This window comes from Nelumbo lutea, chromosome 1 (assembly GCF_056320005.1).
Source record: "Nelumbo lutea isolate HS-2025 chromosome 1, American lotus-T2T, whole genome shotgun sequence".
NCBI classification, from domain to species: Eukaryota; Viridiplantae; Streptophyta; class Magnoliopsida; order Proteales; family Nelumbonaceae; genus Nelumbo; species Nelumbo lutea.
Genome location: NC_142684.1, coordinates 12262611 through 12281350, shown reverse-complemented (window position 1 = coordinate 12281350; position 18740 = coordinate 12262611). Strand labels below are relative to the sequence as shown.

The following is an 18740-nucleotide window of genomic DNA, read 5'->3' as shown; positions in this document are numbered from 1 at the left end:
ATGATTGGCCTAAGTATTGGGTGGGCCATGCAAGTCATAATAGAACTTAACAGTATGTCCCTCTAATGCACAATATGTGCATCACCTAGGACCATTACTCTGTCCTCTACCACGACCTCCCCTTTAATCTCGACCTCCACCTCGTCCACCAGTACAGTTAAACATAGGACCACCTCGATTCCCTAGAAATCCACGAGCACCTCCACCACCTCTATTGCCACAACCTCACCCTCTCGCTACCACAAAAAGCAAACCTGTCAGAGAGGGTAGAATGTGAAGGTTCAATAGAAATCCTTCGGAGTTGGGCAAACACTTCCTCAAGAGAGGGAAGAGCAAATTTGCATAGTATTTGTGCCTTAACAAGTTCATATTCAAATTTCAAAAACCTTATCACATCAAGTTGTTCCCATTGTTGCTGTTGAATTTTAACATCTGAAACCAAGGGGTGACACGCATTAAGCTCATTACGAAGATTTTTCATACTAACATTGTTGGTTCGGTTGTCTTAATATGTATGCTTATCTTTGTTGCCTCTAAAGTCATTAGTTGTTGGGCCTTGGTTATTGGGCCTAATCTTATTTAGTGTTTTATTTGTCTAGGTGCCCCATCACTAATCAGGGGCATTCTAGTTTATTTATGTAACATTATGTAATACACTTATTTATAATACAGTAGGGCCGGCTGAGAGATGGATTGCCGCCATTCTCAAATCTTCCTCTCCTTCTTCTTCTTCTCTTCTCCTTCGGCAACTGTATTCCAGTAAACATGGTATCAGAGCTCTAATCTTTCACTTGGTTACAACCGTCGTCTCCTCTTCTAACTCTCTGTCTTTTTCTTTTTCTATCTTGGTTGCTGTAAAGAAACCCTAGGGTTGGTCGTAGAACACAGCAGGACCAACATCTAGGGTTTCCCTTGGTGGTAGGGCCCAAGGGGAGTTAGTCCCAGAAGTTGATGCCCTACTAGACTCAGTACAGCAGATTGTAGCCATTCAGCTAAGAGAGATCTGTGTTGAACAGATCTAGGTGGGAGTACTGATTGCGGCAGTCCTAGAACTAGTCATAGGGGAAATTACAGCCTGCGATAGCAGTGATTAGAACACAGCAGAAGTCAGCACAGCAGATTATAGTCTGCAACAGCAGTGATTAGAACACAGCAGAAGTCAGCACAACAGATTACAGTTTGCGACAGCAGTGATTAGAGCACAGTGCAGCCGTGTGGTGCTCGTGGTTTCAGCTCTGTTACGGGTTCTCAGGACTGAGTTTGCAGTGCAACAAGTTCCATAAGTCTGAAACAGCTTTCTGTATATTGTGTTTACAGCTTTGATCTTTGCAAATATGAGAAGATGTCTTCTATATCCGGGGAAGTGTCTTCTAGAGATGTTAGGACTGGTGGGAGGTCTCCTAATCTGGAGAATCCAAATCTGCACAGCCTACAGATCACTAATGTGTTGTTGGATGAGTACAACTTCAGAGAATGGTCTATTTCAGCCATGCTCTTCATCACATCCCAGGAACTTACTGGTTATTTGGACGAGCTGAAGAAGGAACCTTAAGTGAGTAGTGTGGAATATGCAGTTTGGTGTAAGGAGAATGCTATTGTTATGTCCTGGCTACTTGCTTCAATGACTCCAAGGGTAGCTAGGACTGTTCAACATTTCTCCACTGCTTCCAAGATATGGGAGAAAGTGTCTAAAACTTATGGGCAGAGAAAAAATAATGCCAGAATTTATAGACTGAATCAATACATTGCTGCCTTGAGGCAAGGGGATATGACTGTTGCAACATATTTTACTACCTTAGAAGGACTATGGGAAGAGTTAGATCATCACCTTATTCTTGATTGGGAGAATGCCAGAGACAAGGAAAGGGATGACAAACAAATTGAAGAGGGCAGAGCATTTAAATTTTTGGCTGGCTTAGATCCAATATATGAGAGCACAAGGTCCCAAATTCTGGGAAGGGATGAAATGCCAGACTTACATCATGTCTATTACCTCGTGAGGAATGAAGAGGTTGGAAGAAAAGAGATGCAAGTTGATACTCAAATTAAGCCAGCTGAGCAGCCTGTTGAACATTCGGCCCTAATTTCTACAAATCAAGAGGGGAATAAGTACTCGAACAAGAGGAATCTGAAGTGCACCCACTATGGAGGAGAAAGGCATGTGAAAGAGACTTGTTGGGTTCTCTATCCACATCTAAAACCAGCTGCTTTGAGGAAAAATAAGAAGCATCAGAAGGGTCAAGCTACAAGTGGGAATCTAGTTGCTAGTCACAGTGATGATAGCTCAAAACACTCATCCACAGTTACTTCTTCCCCCATGGGACAGATTGCTAATTCCTCCGGAAACGGGTCCTCGGGTTTCACTGCTGATGAGGTAGAGGTACTTAGTCGGGCACTAGCCCGTCTAAGGACCAATTCTCTTGCTTCCACCTCCCTTGCCAGATCAAGTATTGTCTCTGTTTTTAGTGCAACTAGTTCTATTGGTCCTGCCTCTTGGATTATTGATTCTGGTGCAACTGACCACATGACACATATGTCTTCTCTATTTTCTTCCTATCATTTATTGTCTGGCCAAGATAAGATGAGGGTCGTTGATGGTTCTCTCTCTACCATCTCTGGGAAAGGGGTGGTTGACCTAAGCAAGGACCTCTCACTCAAATTTGTTCTGCATGTTCCCAATCTTTTTTCAAATCTCTTATCCGTTTCAAAGCTTACCAAGAATTTGAATTGTAGCATAACCTTTTTTCCTACTCATTGTGTCTTTCAGGACAGATTGACGAAGAGAACGATTGGGAGCGGTCATGAGTGTGGAGGTCTCTACTACCTTGATGTAGACATCAGCTCGGCCTTACAAACATCTACTACTAGTAGTCAGTCCAATGTGGAGTCAATAGCTAGGTTACATCTGTGGCATGTTAGGCTAGGTCATTTACCTTTTTCATCATTAGAAGTGTTGTTTCCGGAATTATTCAAAGGTGTTTCAAGTCAAAATTTAGTTTGTGAAGTATGTCAGCTCTCAAAACAATGTAAAACTGTTTATCCAATTTCTAGTAATGAAATTCAAGCTCCTTTTGATTTAGTCCACTCTAATGTTTGGGGCCCTTCACCCCTTATTTCTATTGATGGCTTTCGGTACTTCATCAGTTTTATTGATCACTACTCTCGATGCACATGGATCTATTTGTTAAAAGGATGCGATGAAGTGCCACGGGTAACCATGGCATTTTACAAAATGATTGAAACACAATTTGGCAAGAAAATTAAACAATTCAGGTCGATTAATGTTGTTGAATATTTTGAAAGATCCTTGAACCTGTTTATGGAGGATGCTGGAATGATCCATCAGTCATTTTGTGCTAGTACCCCCCAACAGAATGGGGTTGCTGAGCGCAAGAATAGACACCTATTGGAGACTGCTCGAGCCTTACTATTTCAGCACAAAGTTCCCAAGCAATATTGGTCTGAAGCAATCCTTACTGCATTATATCTGATAAATCGAATGCCATCCAAGGTATTGGGGATGAAAACTCCTTTCTCTGTTCTTTTCCCTCATCTTCTAGACTTTTCTCTTCCACCAAGAGTCTTCAATTGTGTATGCTTTATACATGTAAAGGATCCAAAGAAGACCAAATTGGATCCTAGGGCTATGAAATGAATCTTTTTGGGGTACTCTCCTACACAGAAGGGTTACAAGTGTTATGATCCAGTCACCAAGAAAAAATATGTCACAAAGGATGTGCTATTTTTTGAGTCTCAATTCTATTTTCATTCTTCCCAGAATCCTCTTCAAGGGGAGACTAGCGGGATGGAAGAGGATTCTTCTGTTCCCTCCTTCTTTATGCCTCTTTCAGCCTCGGACCTTCCATCTTCTCCTCCTGATCCTCCTAGTTGTGGTATCCCGGGTGAATCTAGTGAGGCTCCCATTGTACTAGCTACTACTCGTGATGTTGCGGATGTTACAGAAGACTCCAGCAGGCAACAAAAAGATATAAGAATCACCTACAACATAAGGAAAAAGGGTCATCTAACTCATGACAGCAACCAATTGGACTCGGATCAACCTATCTTAGCAACTCCAGGTAATCCTATCACACATCCCTCTGACTTTGATCTTCCTATTGCCCTTCGTAAGCCTACCCGTTCTTGTACTATCCGACACCCCATTGCTGATTTTGTGTCTTACTCACATTTGTCTCCTTGTTATTGTTCTTTTGTGTCTGCTCTTTCTTTTGTGCATATCCCTACTAGATATTCAAAGGCAATGTCTGACCCAAGATGGAAAGAGGCTATGAACGAAGAAATGAAAGCCTTAATGAAAGCAAGGACTTGGGAATTAGTGGACCTACCGGAAGGGAAAAGCACTATTGGATGCAAGTGGGTGTTCACTATTAAGCATAGGGAGGACGGGTCCATTGAAAGGTACAAGGCCAGACTTGTAGCAAAAGGGTTTACTCAAAAAGAAGGGATTGACTACAAAGAAACCTTTGCTCCAGTAGCAAAACTCAATACAATCCGAGTTCTATTGCCATTAGCTACAAACTTCTCATGGAAGCTACATCAATTGGATGTGAAGAATGCTTTCCCAAATGGCAACCTACACAAAGAGGTATTCATGGATCCTCCACCAGGTTATGGGTTTGGCAGGAAAGTGTGCAGACTGAGAAAAGCATTATATGGTCTTAAACAGTCTCCTCGAGCTTGGTTTGAGAAGCTTTGTGGGGCCATGAAGAAAGGGGGTTGCACTAAAAGTGGGTCAAGTCATACCTTTGTTCATAAGGAAGAAAAATGGCAAACTTACAGCACTTATTGTCTATGTGGATGATATGGTGATTACAGGGGATGATCAGGAAGAGATTAAAAGACTAAAGGAGTTATTGGCTGCTGAATTTGAGATCAAAGACCTGGGCCAGCTAAGATACTTCCTTGGGATTGAAGTTGCTAGGTCAAAAGAGGGCATCTATATATGTCAGCGGAAATATGTCCTTGATCTTCTACAAGAGAATGGTATGATGGAGTGTAGGCCAGCAGATACTCCAATAGAGCAGAACCATGGTCTACAGGAATCAATAGGAGAGGACTACCTTGATAAAGAGAGATACCAAAAGATGGTGGGGAAGTTGATTTATCTGTCCCTCACTCGCCCTGATATTGCTTATGTTGTACATGTTGTTAGTCAGTTCATGCACTCTCCTAAAATCCCTCACATGAGAGCTGTGGAAAGGATTCTCAGATATTTAAAGACTTGCCCGGGGAAAGGGATTCTGTTCAGAAAACACAATAAAATTGAAGTCGAAGCATATACTGATGCAGATTGGGCCGGTTCTGTTGGGGACAGGAAGTCCACTTCCTGGTACTGTACCTTTGTTGGAGGAAATCTAGTTACATGGAGGAGTAAAAAACAAAATGTGGTTGCTAGATCAAGTGCAGTGGCTGAATATCGAGCTATGGCTCATGAGGTTGCTGAACTTCTATGGCTTAAGATCCTTCTTGGTGAACTTGGAATAAGGATCGAGCACCCTCTCAGCTTGTACTGTGACAACAAGGCTGCCATCAACATTGCAAATAACCCAGTGCAACATGATAGAACGAAACTTATTGAGATAGACCGTCACTTTGTCAGAGAAAGAATAGTCTCAGGGGAACTCTGCATTCCTTATACTCCCTCTGAAATGCAGATCGCAGATGTTTTAACTAAAGGGCTAGCTTCAATAAAATTCTTGGACTTACTTGGCAAGCTAAACATGATTGATATCCATGCTTAGCTTGAGGGGGAGTGTTGGTTCAGCTGTCTTAATATGTATTCTTATCTTTGTTGGGTCTTAAGTCATTAGTTTTTGGGCCTAATCTTATTTAGTGTTTTATTTGTCTAGGTGCCCCATCACTAATCAGAGGCATTCTAGTCTATTTATTTAACATTATGTAATACACTTATTTATAATAGAGTAGGGCCGACTGATAGATGGATTGCCGCCATTCTCAAATCTTCCTCTCCTTCTTCTTCTTCTCTTCTCCTTCGGCAATTGTATTCCAGTAAACAAGCATAATACTCCTCTAGGCTCTAATTTCCTTGCTTCAGATTAAAGTACTCCTGAAAAAGTTGGTATCCCTGGTAATGTTATCTTGGCCAAAATAAAGTTTATTTTTTTATGAATAATAATAAATTTATTAATTCAGAAGTTGATTTAGAGTTGTGAATTTATACAACATCCGAGGAAAAGGCGCGAGCTGCAGCCCCTCCTTGAATCTTACAAGTAAACTAGGAAAGAAATACAGGAATCACAGCTGAGCCCAAAACAATTCTTCCCTATTTACCCCTTGCTTGGCTAACACATCTGACAAAGTATTTGTTAATATCCCCACCCACTGTACAGTAACCAACATATTCCTTGTCAACCAACTGAATTTCTTCATTTCATTCTTGTAGCACCATATAGCCTCTTTAGGATTTTTCAACAAACCCACCACCACTTTGGAGTCCCCTTCAGTTATTAGGTGTTGTACCCCCAGCTGGTTTGCAAATTGCACTCCCTGTATAGCAGCTAATAGCTCTCCCTTCTCATTTCTCAAAGCACCCCCCATTCCGGATAATCCTGGATTCCCCATGCTACTTCCATCAAAGTTCAACTTCAGTGAGCCTTCAAATGGAGGAAACCAGCTTGTAATTTCTTTGTCCTTTAGGGATGAATACCTCGCTATTGCTAACCAATTTCTCCAAAGATCATTAAAAGAGAATTGATGAAAATTTTCCAAGGTCTTCAGCCACGGTATTGCCCTATTCAACACACAATCTTTCAATTCTTGACTGTTCCTTTCCCTTTCTTGAAAGATTCTAGCATTCCTTTCTTCCCAAAGAGTCCAAGTGAAGGCAACACGAGCACATCTCCACATAAGTCTCCCTCTTTTTGTAGGCCAGAGGAAAGTAGGATGGTTGAAGAGCATGTGAACTTCTGCTGGTAGACTCCAACTACTCCCAAACAACAAAAGTAGACAAGCCCAAAGGTCGGAAGAAAAGGGACAACATATTGGTAGGTGGTAACAATCCTCGTCGTGAGCTCTACAAAGGATACACCAATTGGGAGAAATATAGAGGAAAGGTCTTCTCTTTTGTAGGTTATCTAGAGTGTTTACTTTCCCATGGAATACTTCCCAACAAAATGCCACAATCTTTGGGGGAACTAACCTACACCAAATTTCCTTTAATGGAAAGGGTTGTTGAGTAAAATGTTGAGAGATGGACTTGAAGAAAGAAGCACAAGAAAATGTTCCATTAGGTCTAGGAGTCCACACCCTTTCATCTGGCTTGGAGGGATCCAAACACACTTGATAAATTTAAGGAATTGTGGAAGGGTGTAGTGAATGGCCTTCCAAGGTGCTGCTAGGTTAGCCTGCCTTGATACAACAGCATCCCATCCATTCTCTGATCTCCCTTGAATGCTTCCCACCACCTCATGCCACAACCTCTCACTTTCCAATGGCTATCACCACAACCATTTCCCAAACAGAGCTTGACTTTTTTTAGTCACCCTCCAAGTCCCAAACCCCGTCTTCTTTACTTCTGCACACAATTTCCCAATTAACCAAATTATCCTTTTTTTCTTGTCCCGACTCCCACAGGAAATCTCTGATCAACTTCTCCAACTTCCTAGCTTCCCTAACTGGTATCCTAAAGACAGACAAAAAATAGGTAGGTAAGTTAGCCAAGGTAGCTCTTATTAAGGTAATTCTCCCTCCCAAAGAGATATAATTCCTCTTCCACGAAGCTAATCTCTTTTCAAACTTTTCTATCACTGGGGTCCAAAATCTACTCTCCCTAGGATTGGCCCCTAATGGAAGCCCTAAGTAAGACATGGGCCAAGCAAAGATGGAGCATTCAAGACACTCTGCAATAGCCTCGACCTCTCCTACCTCCAAATTTATACCCGCTATGCAACTTCTTTCCAGATTTATTTTCATATTAGAAATACTTTCAAATCCTTTGATTAACTCCTTTAGGTTTGCTACCTTTTCACTAAAACCTCCTTCACAAAAAATCACTAGGTCATCTGCAAACTGAAGGTGGGTAACTGGGACTTGGTGTCTCCCTATTCTCCAACCCCAAATGGCATCTTCACTGTCAGCCTTAGTAATGATCCTACTAATCACATCAGCTACTAAGGTAAAAAAGAAGGGTGAGAGTGGATCTCCTTGCCTGACACCCCTACAAGCTGGAAAAAAGTCCCTCACCATACCATTCACCAGAATAGAGTAGTGATAGGTACTGATACACCCAGATATCCAACTACACCACTTGTCCCCACATCCACAATTCCACATCACCTCTAATAAAAACTCCTAGTCCACCAAGTTATAGCCCTTTTCAAGATCCAATTTACAAATGAGGCCTCTCTTCCTAGACCTTTTCATTTCCTCCACACACTCATTCGCAATGAGGATCTGATCTGTTATTTGTCGCCCTTGAATGAAGGCCCCCTGGGTTTCACCAATGATAGAGGGGAGAACTGTTTTGATCCTCAACAAAGGCACTTTAGCCAGAATTTTATAAATGCTTGTCACCAGACTAATAAGCCTATAATCTTTTGGGTGGTTGGCATCAGTTTTCTTAGGTATCAAAGCCAAAAAAGCGGCATTGATTCCAGGGCTTACTACATGATTGTCTACAAATTCCTTAAAGACTTCAACTAAGTCCTCTTTCAACACCTCCCAACAATCTTGGTAGAAACCCATTGCAAAGCCATCTTGTCCTGGAGCCTTGGATCTATCCATTAGAAAGACAGCTTTCTTAATCTCTTCTTCTTCGAAATCCCTTTCCAATATCTCCTTGGTTGTATCCAAGAACATAAAATTCACACTAATTTTAGGCTCCATGCCATTCCACAACTAAGTCATAATCTGTGCATCCGCATGTTCCCACGCATTATACCCTTGAGATTCAGATGAGGGTTTCTCCTTCTTCACGTGTTTTACCTTCTTCTTGGCTCTCATAAACACTTCTGCTGACTTAGCCAATAGCACATAATTCTCACCATTTAATTTGAAGGACATCTATACATTTAGGTAATCAATGGAAATCAGAATATCAGTTTTATTCTCACTACCCTGTTTGATTGTTTCCATTGTAAGAAAAAAAAACAATCACAAAGATCACCCTTCACTATGCAGCACTCACTACACCACACCATAATTAAGTAATCACTCCAAGGGTCCTAGAACCACTCCATACAAAAAACTTGCAAGAGAGCTCAAAAAAAATCTTCATTAGCTTCAAAAGGAAGAGAATATATCTATTTATAGAGACTTCTGTGGCCCGGAATACTGTTCACCATAATTACAAAAAAAAAAAAAAAAAAAAAAAACTCCTTGTCTTGTGCATCAAGAAACATAATAACTTTCTACCTACTAATGCAAATTAACTGAAAATTAAAAGAGAAACACTACTAAGCTAGAGGAACAAGATGCTATAGCACAAGCCCATATGGGACTGGTCAAAATGACAAAAATACTCCTGACCAGATCAGTCCAAGTCCCAAGAGTCTTCCCCGTGCCAAATCAGAACCTATTTGTTGGCCTTCTTCTTACGATAATAGGTCTTCTAATGCCTGGACCGATGCCCATCACCTGTGGAGGTTAAACCACTTCTTGACAGAAGCTAGAAACTCTTTGGAACCAGTAAATGCAAATTTGATTTGGATTCCAAGGGATTTAAACTATTTTGCTAATGTTCTAGCTAAAATAGGCACCCACTTGGATGTCTTATATAGTGAAAGTTTGATTCTTGTGTAATCTCCAGAAATTTCCCCCTTTGCCATGTACTTCTCTTAATTAATAAAACTCTTTATCTTTTCTCAAAAAAAAAAGGTAGCCTAGGGTCTAATTCTAATAATATTGGTTTTGAATGCATGTCTGGGCCAAGAGTTGTATTTTTTATCAATAACAGGAAATTTTCATAAATCACAGAAAAAGATACAAAGGAGCACCTCAGAGAGAAGACTTGAAATGGTTTGGAAGCTATGGGATGTCCATAGGTTTTGTATGAGAAGACTTTAAATGGCTCTCTATTATTCAAGCAATAAGAGAGCAGCAGGGTAGCTAAAGAAAAAGGATCCATTATTTTACATGACTGCACATTTGCACTTGAAGAATGAAGCAAATCAAAATCGGAGAGAATACTGTCAAGTTGGGCAGGGATTGAGTCACCTTGGGCTTGAGGCTTAAGGTGGGTTGGTCCCTCTAAATATGGTTTGGCTTGGACCCAAACCATAACCACCAACCCCAATTGCATCAAGACTTTCTCAATTCCACATGGGAATTGGGAACATCATTCCCATATTTCAGAACATTTGATCATTATCATTGTGGAAAGACCCAATATAAGGGTGGGCATTGAACTTGTGGCCAATAAAGATGGTTTCCTATTAGCATGCAATTGTAATGATCATTTTGTACACGTATAGCAAGGTGCTTAGTGGGTTTGCAATACATCTTATATGTAGCAAATTAGTTAGGATTAAGAGAATGGCTATTGATTGCACTGAGAAGAAATAAGTTATCATCGAGAAATTTCATGAAGCAAGGACAAAGTGTATTCCTATAACACCTAATACGGCCAGAATAAGCAGAATTTGTGTGGGGACGAAAGAGAAAGACAATGGAAGAGAGAGAGAGAGAGAGAGAGAGAGAGTCCCTGTTACACATGAGAGGCCTTGAAGATGATCCAGGAAAAAACAATAATAGGTTAGATCAGAAGCAAATAAATAAATAAATAAATGCATCAAAACAAAACCACCATTAACATACTGAACAAAGCAAATAAGCATTCGAGTTGTTATACTAACATAGGGCAAATAGTTATCAGTAATCTGAATTATTTTTTTACCAAAAAACAGAAGAATAATGGAGAAAAACAAATGCATATATCGTACCTGCGAGTTGTGTTTGCTCCAAAAAAAGATTTCTAATACCACTTTCGATTTCGCTCTGGACAAGAAACTCAAATCGTTAGGACCAATATCTCATGAAGAAAAAAAAAGGACTTGTTAGATCAGCAACAAACCGCTTTCGATTTAGCAGGTCTGGACAATAAACAAAAAATAAAATAAAATAATTATAATGAATCGTTAGGTCCAAAGAGCTGAAACAATAATCACTGAGATTGGTTTAGCAGATCTAACGCCATTTGGTTGCCGGAATAAATGGCGGCGAATCCTTTGAGGACATTCATCGCCGATAGGTGTATATGACCCTTATCATTCAAACAATGCTCAATGGAAGACATCTCTAGGAGAGATGAAGGGTTTATTTTTGGCCTTACAGTTGCCGGAGACGACAGAGGATATGCTTAGGATGCCGACCGGTGATGGCCAAGAAAGTAGGGAGGGGAAGAAGAACAATCAGGTTTCAGAGAAAGAATGAATCGACAAAAGGAAACGGAGCATATTCATGGTCTTACCTTCGCCGGAGATGAAGAAGACGATGATCGGAGAGTCAACCCCGTTGGGAGTAAGCTCGGTTGGGAAGAAAAAGTTGGCCGCCGTCGATATTTTTTTTTTCGAATCCGGATTTCCCCTTCACAAAATTTGTCAGCCGTGCATTGGGAACATCTCCCATCAATCAAAACATACAAGCACGAAATGATTCCAAATGCACGGATGTAACTTGTTGTGAGAACGGTGTAAGGACAAATTTTCTGAGGACGAAATCCGGTTTCTTTTGTTTTTTCTCATTCGCTTCTCAGTATTTTTGTTTTCGGTGAGGTCGACCTATTACCGTATCTTCTAACATGTTATTTCTCATCCCATTCCACTAATTTCGCCTACAACAATTAACAAACGTGTGTGTGTCGTGCGAAAATAGAAATCTTATTACAATATTCCTATTTTCTCACTTGTGTCACCGCAACATTCTAATTTTTAACTTGTGACTGTCTTGATAGGGATGCAAATCATTGTAAGGGTTTTTTGTATGGATTTTAAAACTGATTTGGAGACTGAACCGGTGAGGGGTCTGGTTATCAGTTGAATGATCTGACCATTTGAATCAAATGGTTAATTCATTCTAAAAAAAAAAAATCAATTAAAACTGTTCAAATGGTTCGAATGGTTAATTGCCCAAGTTAATGATTTGTTGATCAAAATCAACGATTTTTATGAAAAATCTGATTTTGAGAAAAATCAAAACTGATCACCTGACTGATTCCCCGTTTATCAGTCTGACCGTCTGGTATAGTCTGATTTAAAAAACATTGGATTGTTAAAAGTGCATGCATGCAGTGGAAAGAAGGATTCAATCCTCTAAGAGCAAAACTGAAAGAACAGGACATCTCGGTCAGACTCCTTGGTCTGCCTTTGGAGTTTTGGTCGATCGATGGATGATTTTGAAATCATCCTTATCCTTAGAGATGCGGGATAAGGCTCACACTATGTTTGCTGGGGTCTCTCTGAAAGTTAATTTGATAAGTTTTCAAAATTGGATCAGACTGGATGGTCAGATTAGAAAAATTGGGAATTGGTCCTGATTGGTTTCCGGTTTTTCCTCAAATTTGGGATTTTTCAAAAAACCATTGATTTTGCTGACCAAAACCGTTGATTTGGGCAGTTATTTGTTCGAACAGTTTTAACAATTTCTTATTTTTTTATTTTTTTGTCAAAACAGGCTGATTGTTCAGTTTGAATGATTAGACTGTTCGACCCGATAACCAGACCCCTAACCGATTCGGTCTCTGAATCGATTTTAAAAACCATGCAAATATTTTAACGATAAATAACAAAAACAAGGAAAATGAAGGTTGGAACGAGGTCAATAGGAAGAGAAAAAATGGAAAATATCTCCTCCTAATGGAAGGAATACTTATGGTACGTATTTAGTAACACCAATAGGAGAAATATGTGGCCCAATAAAGTCATTAACTAGTCTCAGAAGCAGCAGTTTCAAACACAGTTCCAAGCTCGAGGAGCTTCCATGACCCGTTTCCTCAATTAATTGCTAGATCAAATGATGATCATCTAGTGGCTAAAAAGAAAGATAAAAACGTAAAAATTACAAAATAATGATCATATATGTGATAATGGTGAAGAGAATTTTGAAGGAGAGGGGGATGAAGTGATGGATGAGGATTGGGATTTGGGATATATGGGCAAGACGATCATGATGAAGAATAGTACGATCAAAACAGAAACTCTACTGAAGATTTGAAGGCTACAAAACCAGATGCAAAAAGCATACCAAAGGACGCTATGGGCCAAATAAACAAAACTGTTAACCCCCTTAGAGAACGTTTTCTTTTCGTAATTACCATATTGTTGATTCTATGGGTTGTTCTAGTGGCCGGCTTGTGGATCCTATGGGATAGTAGTCAATGTACTGTTAATGTGATTCAATACTTTTGTTTATATGCTTCTCCAAATAAAATTGAATGGTTGGTAATGTTGAATTAGTTAAAAAATATTGATGGCACTATTGATGGTGCTCGGTGTCTTCCGTTGATTTCAACTCTCTCCCTCTCTCTCTTTCTCTATTTATCTATCTATCTATCTATATATGTATATATATTAAAATTGATTTGTCCATTGGAGCCACAAATCCCTTAATTCATAATAGAGATGTGTGGCTCCAATTCACAGCATGTAGAGGGTGAGTAGGAAAAGTGAATAGGAAATCCCAAGTGAAAGAAATAAGGATTTGCTTTATCAATATTTAGCCAACTGGCACCACTTTCTCCCAGTTCCTCCTAAAATGTCTCTAATTCCTATTCATCTACTAATTTATTCTAACTCCTATTTATCTCTTAAATTATCTTTAATTTAGTAGAGATATTCTCTCCTAATTCCTAAACTATATCTAATTCCAATTTATCCTCTACCCCACTTTTTATTTCTATCTATCAAAAAAAAGTTCCAATTAAAAAAAAAATCAGAACAATTTAAATGTTATAACGAAATTATATAATAAGTTTAAAATATTTATTCAAAACACAAAAAATTAATAGATTTAAAAATATTCGCGTCATTAATAATTCAATATTTTTACAAAATTCATCCTGAAATTATGTAGTAACAATATAAATTATAATTTTATAAATTATTCAATTTAAATGTTATTCAAAAAAATAAAAATTCAACATTAAAAAACAAAACATTATTTAAATATTTCAATAACTAAAAATCTTAAATAAAAAAACATTAAAAATAACTAAATAATATAACAAAATATTTAATATTATGTAATAACATTAAAATAAAAAAAGTTCAAATAATGAAGACTTTTTAAATATTTTACATATTATTTAAATATTTAAATAAAAAATATTTAACGTGACAAAATTTTAAATAGTACAGTTATAATTTTATGGATTATTAAATTCAATAAAAAATTAATATTTTAAGAATTTAAATAACAATATTATTTCAATAACTAAATAATATTATAAATAACTAATTTCACTTATATCAATTAAATAATAATAGAAAATAACTATCAACAAAATTATATATATTAGTAATAATTTTACAATAATAGTGTATATTCATTATATATTTGTATATACTATAAGTAATATTTATTTTATTTTTAGTAGTTATTTATTGTTTTTTATAAATATGATTTCAATAATTATTTATAAATCTATTTTTATTTTGTTATTTAATAGAAATTTAACAATAATTATTGGAGATTAAACAACTATTATTTAACTTTTGAAATTTAATTTATCGTATTTATTATATTTTTTTATAAATTTAATTTTAGTAATTATATATTTTTTATAATTTATAGATTAATACTTATTAGAGACTAAACTATTATTTAAGATTACACTATTTATTGACTGATTTGGTATATTTTCAGTATTTATTAAATTTTTGTAATTAATGTATTTTTATTATATATCTATTATATTTTCATTATAAACTTATTTTCAATGATTTTGTACGTTTGCTATAAAATTTCAATAATTATTGGTGATTAAACTATTATTATTTATTAGAGATTAAACTATAAATTTAGTTCAAATTAGGAGTGTTCAAAGTTAATAAATAATGTTAGTAAATTACCAAAAATTAATAAATATTATTATTAATTAACTCATTAAAAACATTTTATAGAAATTGAAAACTCTTTAACTAATTTCTATAAAATTGAAAATTGTATTTAACAATTATCAAAAAGTATAAAATTTTAGTTATTGTTATTATTATAATTAATAACCAAATACAAAGGGGGGAACAAAATATTATAATGTTAGAAAATGAAATTATTAATTAATTTATATTAAAAATAAAAGATAAATTTGTGTAATTTTGTTAGTAAACTACCAAATAAAAATATATATTTAATAAAAATTTAAAAAATCAATAAATCCCCATAGTTACACAAATGTAATAAATTTAAAAAAAAAATCATAAAACTACATTTTCATAAAATAAAGTGTTTGAAAGTTGATTTAAAATGCATTAAATAATTATTGAAAATTATTAGAATATTTTGGAAATTTTAGGAAAATTTATTACATTTGATAGATTTTGGAAAACCATTGAAAAATTATGTAATTTTCATCACAAATTATTAAAAATTATTAAAGATAAATGACTATGGGAAATGGAACACTATAATTTGAACAAATAATTACACAAATTATTAAGATAAATTAGTATAATATTGGAAAAAAGGAAATTATTGGATAGTTTATATTAGAAATTATAAGATAAATTAGTACAATTATGTAAGTAAACCATTTAAAAAGAAAATAAATTATTTAATAAAATTTTAAATAAATTTGAATAAATTTTCAAAATTACACAAGTAGGCCACATGCGGGTGGTGTCGTACCAACCCAGCACGACCAAATTTACACTTCTACTTGAACCTACACAATATTAAGGACGGGGCAAGGAAATTCGAGAATTCTCCATCCTTGATGAGGAGTGGGCTGCCTTGCCCCTGAACTCGCCCGACATTGAGGAGTGGTTAGCTTGCCCTGAAACCACATGACACTAGGGACGGAGCAGGGATGGGGTGCCCTGCCCTGAACCCACCCCGTTGTCATTCTTATATAATTGTTAATTATTAGTGGAATTAATAAAAATTTTAGCTTTTATGATTATTTTTATTTATTTAAAATTAATCAAAAAATCATTTAAAAATAATAAAAAGAATGAAAATTATTAAAATTATTAATAAAACTAAATTTATTAAAAAATATTTGTTCATATTCAATTAACAATAATTATTTTTTATTAATCAACATTAAATGAAAAATAAATTTATTAAATCTTTCAAATTTTCCTGTACATCACACGGGTCCCTGCTAATAGTCTAAATAAAATCGGTGGAAAGAGTGTTTTTCCTAGCCAAACTCAAGATTTTAATGAATTAATCTACTTATGTAACCTTATCGATTTGGAAATGAATGGAGCCCAGTTTACTTGAAAAAATGGACATACTAGATAAAGGTTGGATTGGCTGCTCTCAAATGCCTCTTGGAGATGTGAATTCCCTGAGAGTAACCTCATAAATGAAATCTCAATGTTCATCAAGGCCTAATCATAATTTGAAGCCTTGTGGTGTTTGGACCCAATTCTCAATCGTGTAGTTAAAAATGCTTCGGAATGCAACGTTAATGGTTCTAGAGCATTTCAGTTCATACAAAGAAGAAATAATCTTGTTTTTAAACTTAAAGAATGGAATCCCTAGAATTTTGGTAATATAAAGAGGAAAAAGGTTGATATTATATTTAATCTCTAGGAACTCCAATGCAAGATTTCTGAAAACCCCAATTATAGGTCTCTTATCAATCACGAATATAGCTTTTCAGAGAAATTAAAAACAACAAATTTTGTTACCATCAGAATGATTAAAATTAAGATTTGCCTGATTAAAAATGATTTGAATGAGTAGAATTTTTATGAAAGAGAAATTAAAAACCACTTTTGTAAGAAGTTTGGGAAAGATTCAAATCTATGGAAGTGAATGGTGTCAAGGAATTTATTAGTGAGATTAATTAGTGTGTCACCGATGATATGAATCAAAATATTATCATGGAAGTCGGCAATGAGGAAATATACAAAACTCTCTGATGGCCATTGAACAACATGACCAGGACCAGAGATTTCCGATCCAATGGACAATACAGGGGGGTGATCAAGCATGGTCCATATGAGAACCATGTTAAACAGTGTTTTCTGTTATAATATATATATATATATTAAAAAAAAACTTACCTCCTCCAGAAGCCATGACCACGAGTTTGATCTATTGGTGGGTGACAAAACCAGTGTAAATTGTTGAGGTTCCTTTGTTCTGAGAAAGATTGTGTAACCCTCTTGCAATCACGTCCTTAAGCAGGTTGTTTGGAACTATTCGAGCTATTCTTGTAAGACCAATGTGTCAGCACTAAGTTTCCTTCTTTTTCTTTTGGCTTTCCACTATTTTCTTTCTCCTCTCAAGCCAATCCCTCTCTTAGAGCACTTTTACCTTCAAGGAGAATGATAGGGGGTTCTCTTGACTCAAGGAGAAAAATAAAATCCTATTAATTCTCTCCACCTCCTAATTAGTCCGTCCTATCAATGAACTTCCCTATTTTGTTGAGAGAGAATCTCTCCAAATCCCATTATTTCCCTAAATCATCTCCATTATCTAATTAAAATTGAATTTAAAATTCAAATTCAATTACACTCCTATAAACATGGAGTGATTGTGGGAGGTCTCCAACTCATTCCCAATGAGCTCATGTTGGGAACTCTCTAGAGTTTTGACCAACCCAAGTTGTGGCCACTATGATGGGCCACAATTCGAGTCATGACCCAACCGGGTCATTCTTACACTCTCTTCTCTATTAAGGATCTAAAAGCCCCAAGCTTGGATGTGTTAAATGCTTTGTTTTTTTTTTTTTTTTAATGTTATTGGCGATTCAATCTATAGGACTATCAATGCATTTTTCCACTCCAGAAAGATGAATAGGGTGTTCAATGTCACCCGTATCACTTTGATTACAAAGACAAATAACCCTAAAATAGTCAACAATTTTAGACCCATAAGCTTATGTGACGTGATTTACAAGATTACTTCTAAAATTCTGATAAATAGAATTAACCCTTTTATGGATGATATTATTTTCTCATATCAAAGTGCATTTGTGCTAAATAGATAAATCATTAAGAACATTCTCATTGCTCATGAAATGATTCATTCAATAAAGAAAAATAAAGAAATGGATGTTTGGCATATTGGCATATAGAATCGATACCGCAAAAGGCTTATGACTGTTTAGAATGGAGTTTTATTGAGAAAGTTCTTATTAAATTTGGATTTCACAAGCAATGGGTTGATTGGGCCATGGAATGTATTAGAGTTGTTTCATTTCAATTTTTTATCAATGGTTTACATACTAGACATATAGTTCTATCTCAAAGCACTAGGCAAGGAGACCCTTATCTCCATATATTTTAGTTTTGTATAAAAGCTCTCTCTAAAAAACTTGAAAAAAAAAAAGCTGTTGGAGGTGAAAAATTAATTGGGTGTAAAATTGAGAGGGAAGTGCCCATTATCCCCATCCTTCAATTTGCTGATGATTGTATCATCTTTGCCGATACTTCAATTGATGCTTGACTAAAAATTAGAGACATTTTGGACAAGTTTGCTAGAGTTTTGATTTAAAGCCCAAATTTTGCTAAATCAGTGATAAATTTCTCTAATGGTATACCTAAAAGGCTCCCAAAAAATATGTCTAAGATTCTTAAAGTTCCATTGGA

General features: G+C 36.2%; 1 protein-coding gene across 35 annotated transcripts in view; it reads right to left on the bottom strand.

Annotated features, from left to right (window-relative positions):
- LOC148873551 (putative cyclic nucleotide-gated ion channel 5) overlaps nucleotides 1-17476 on the bottom strand; it is a 124917-nt gene extending 107441 nt beyond the window's left edge. For 12 of the 35 annotated variants that reach the window (XM_088964115.1, XM_088964096.1, XM_088964102.1 and 9 more), the window contains exons 1-2: nucleotides 11447-11902; nucleotides 10920-10974 (exon numbers count right to left, since the gene is read on the bottom strand). The gene's annotated coding sequence lies outside the window, so the exon portion shown is untranslated. Of the gene's footprint in view, nucleotides 1-10919; nucleotides 10975-11446; nucleotides 11912-17210 lie in introns of those variants that run through there. The other 23 variants (XM_088964125.1, XM_088964108.1, XM_088964100.1 and 20 more) reach the window with 10 other exon arrangements.
- Between the last annotated feature and the right edge of the window lie 1264 nt (nucleotides 17477-18740).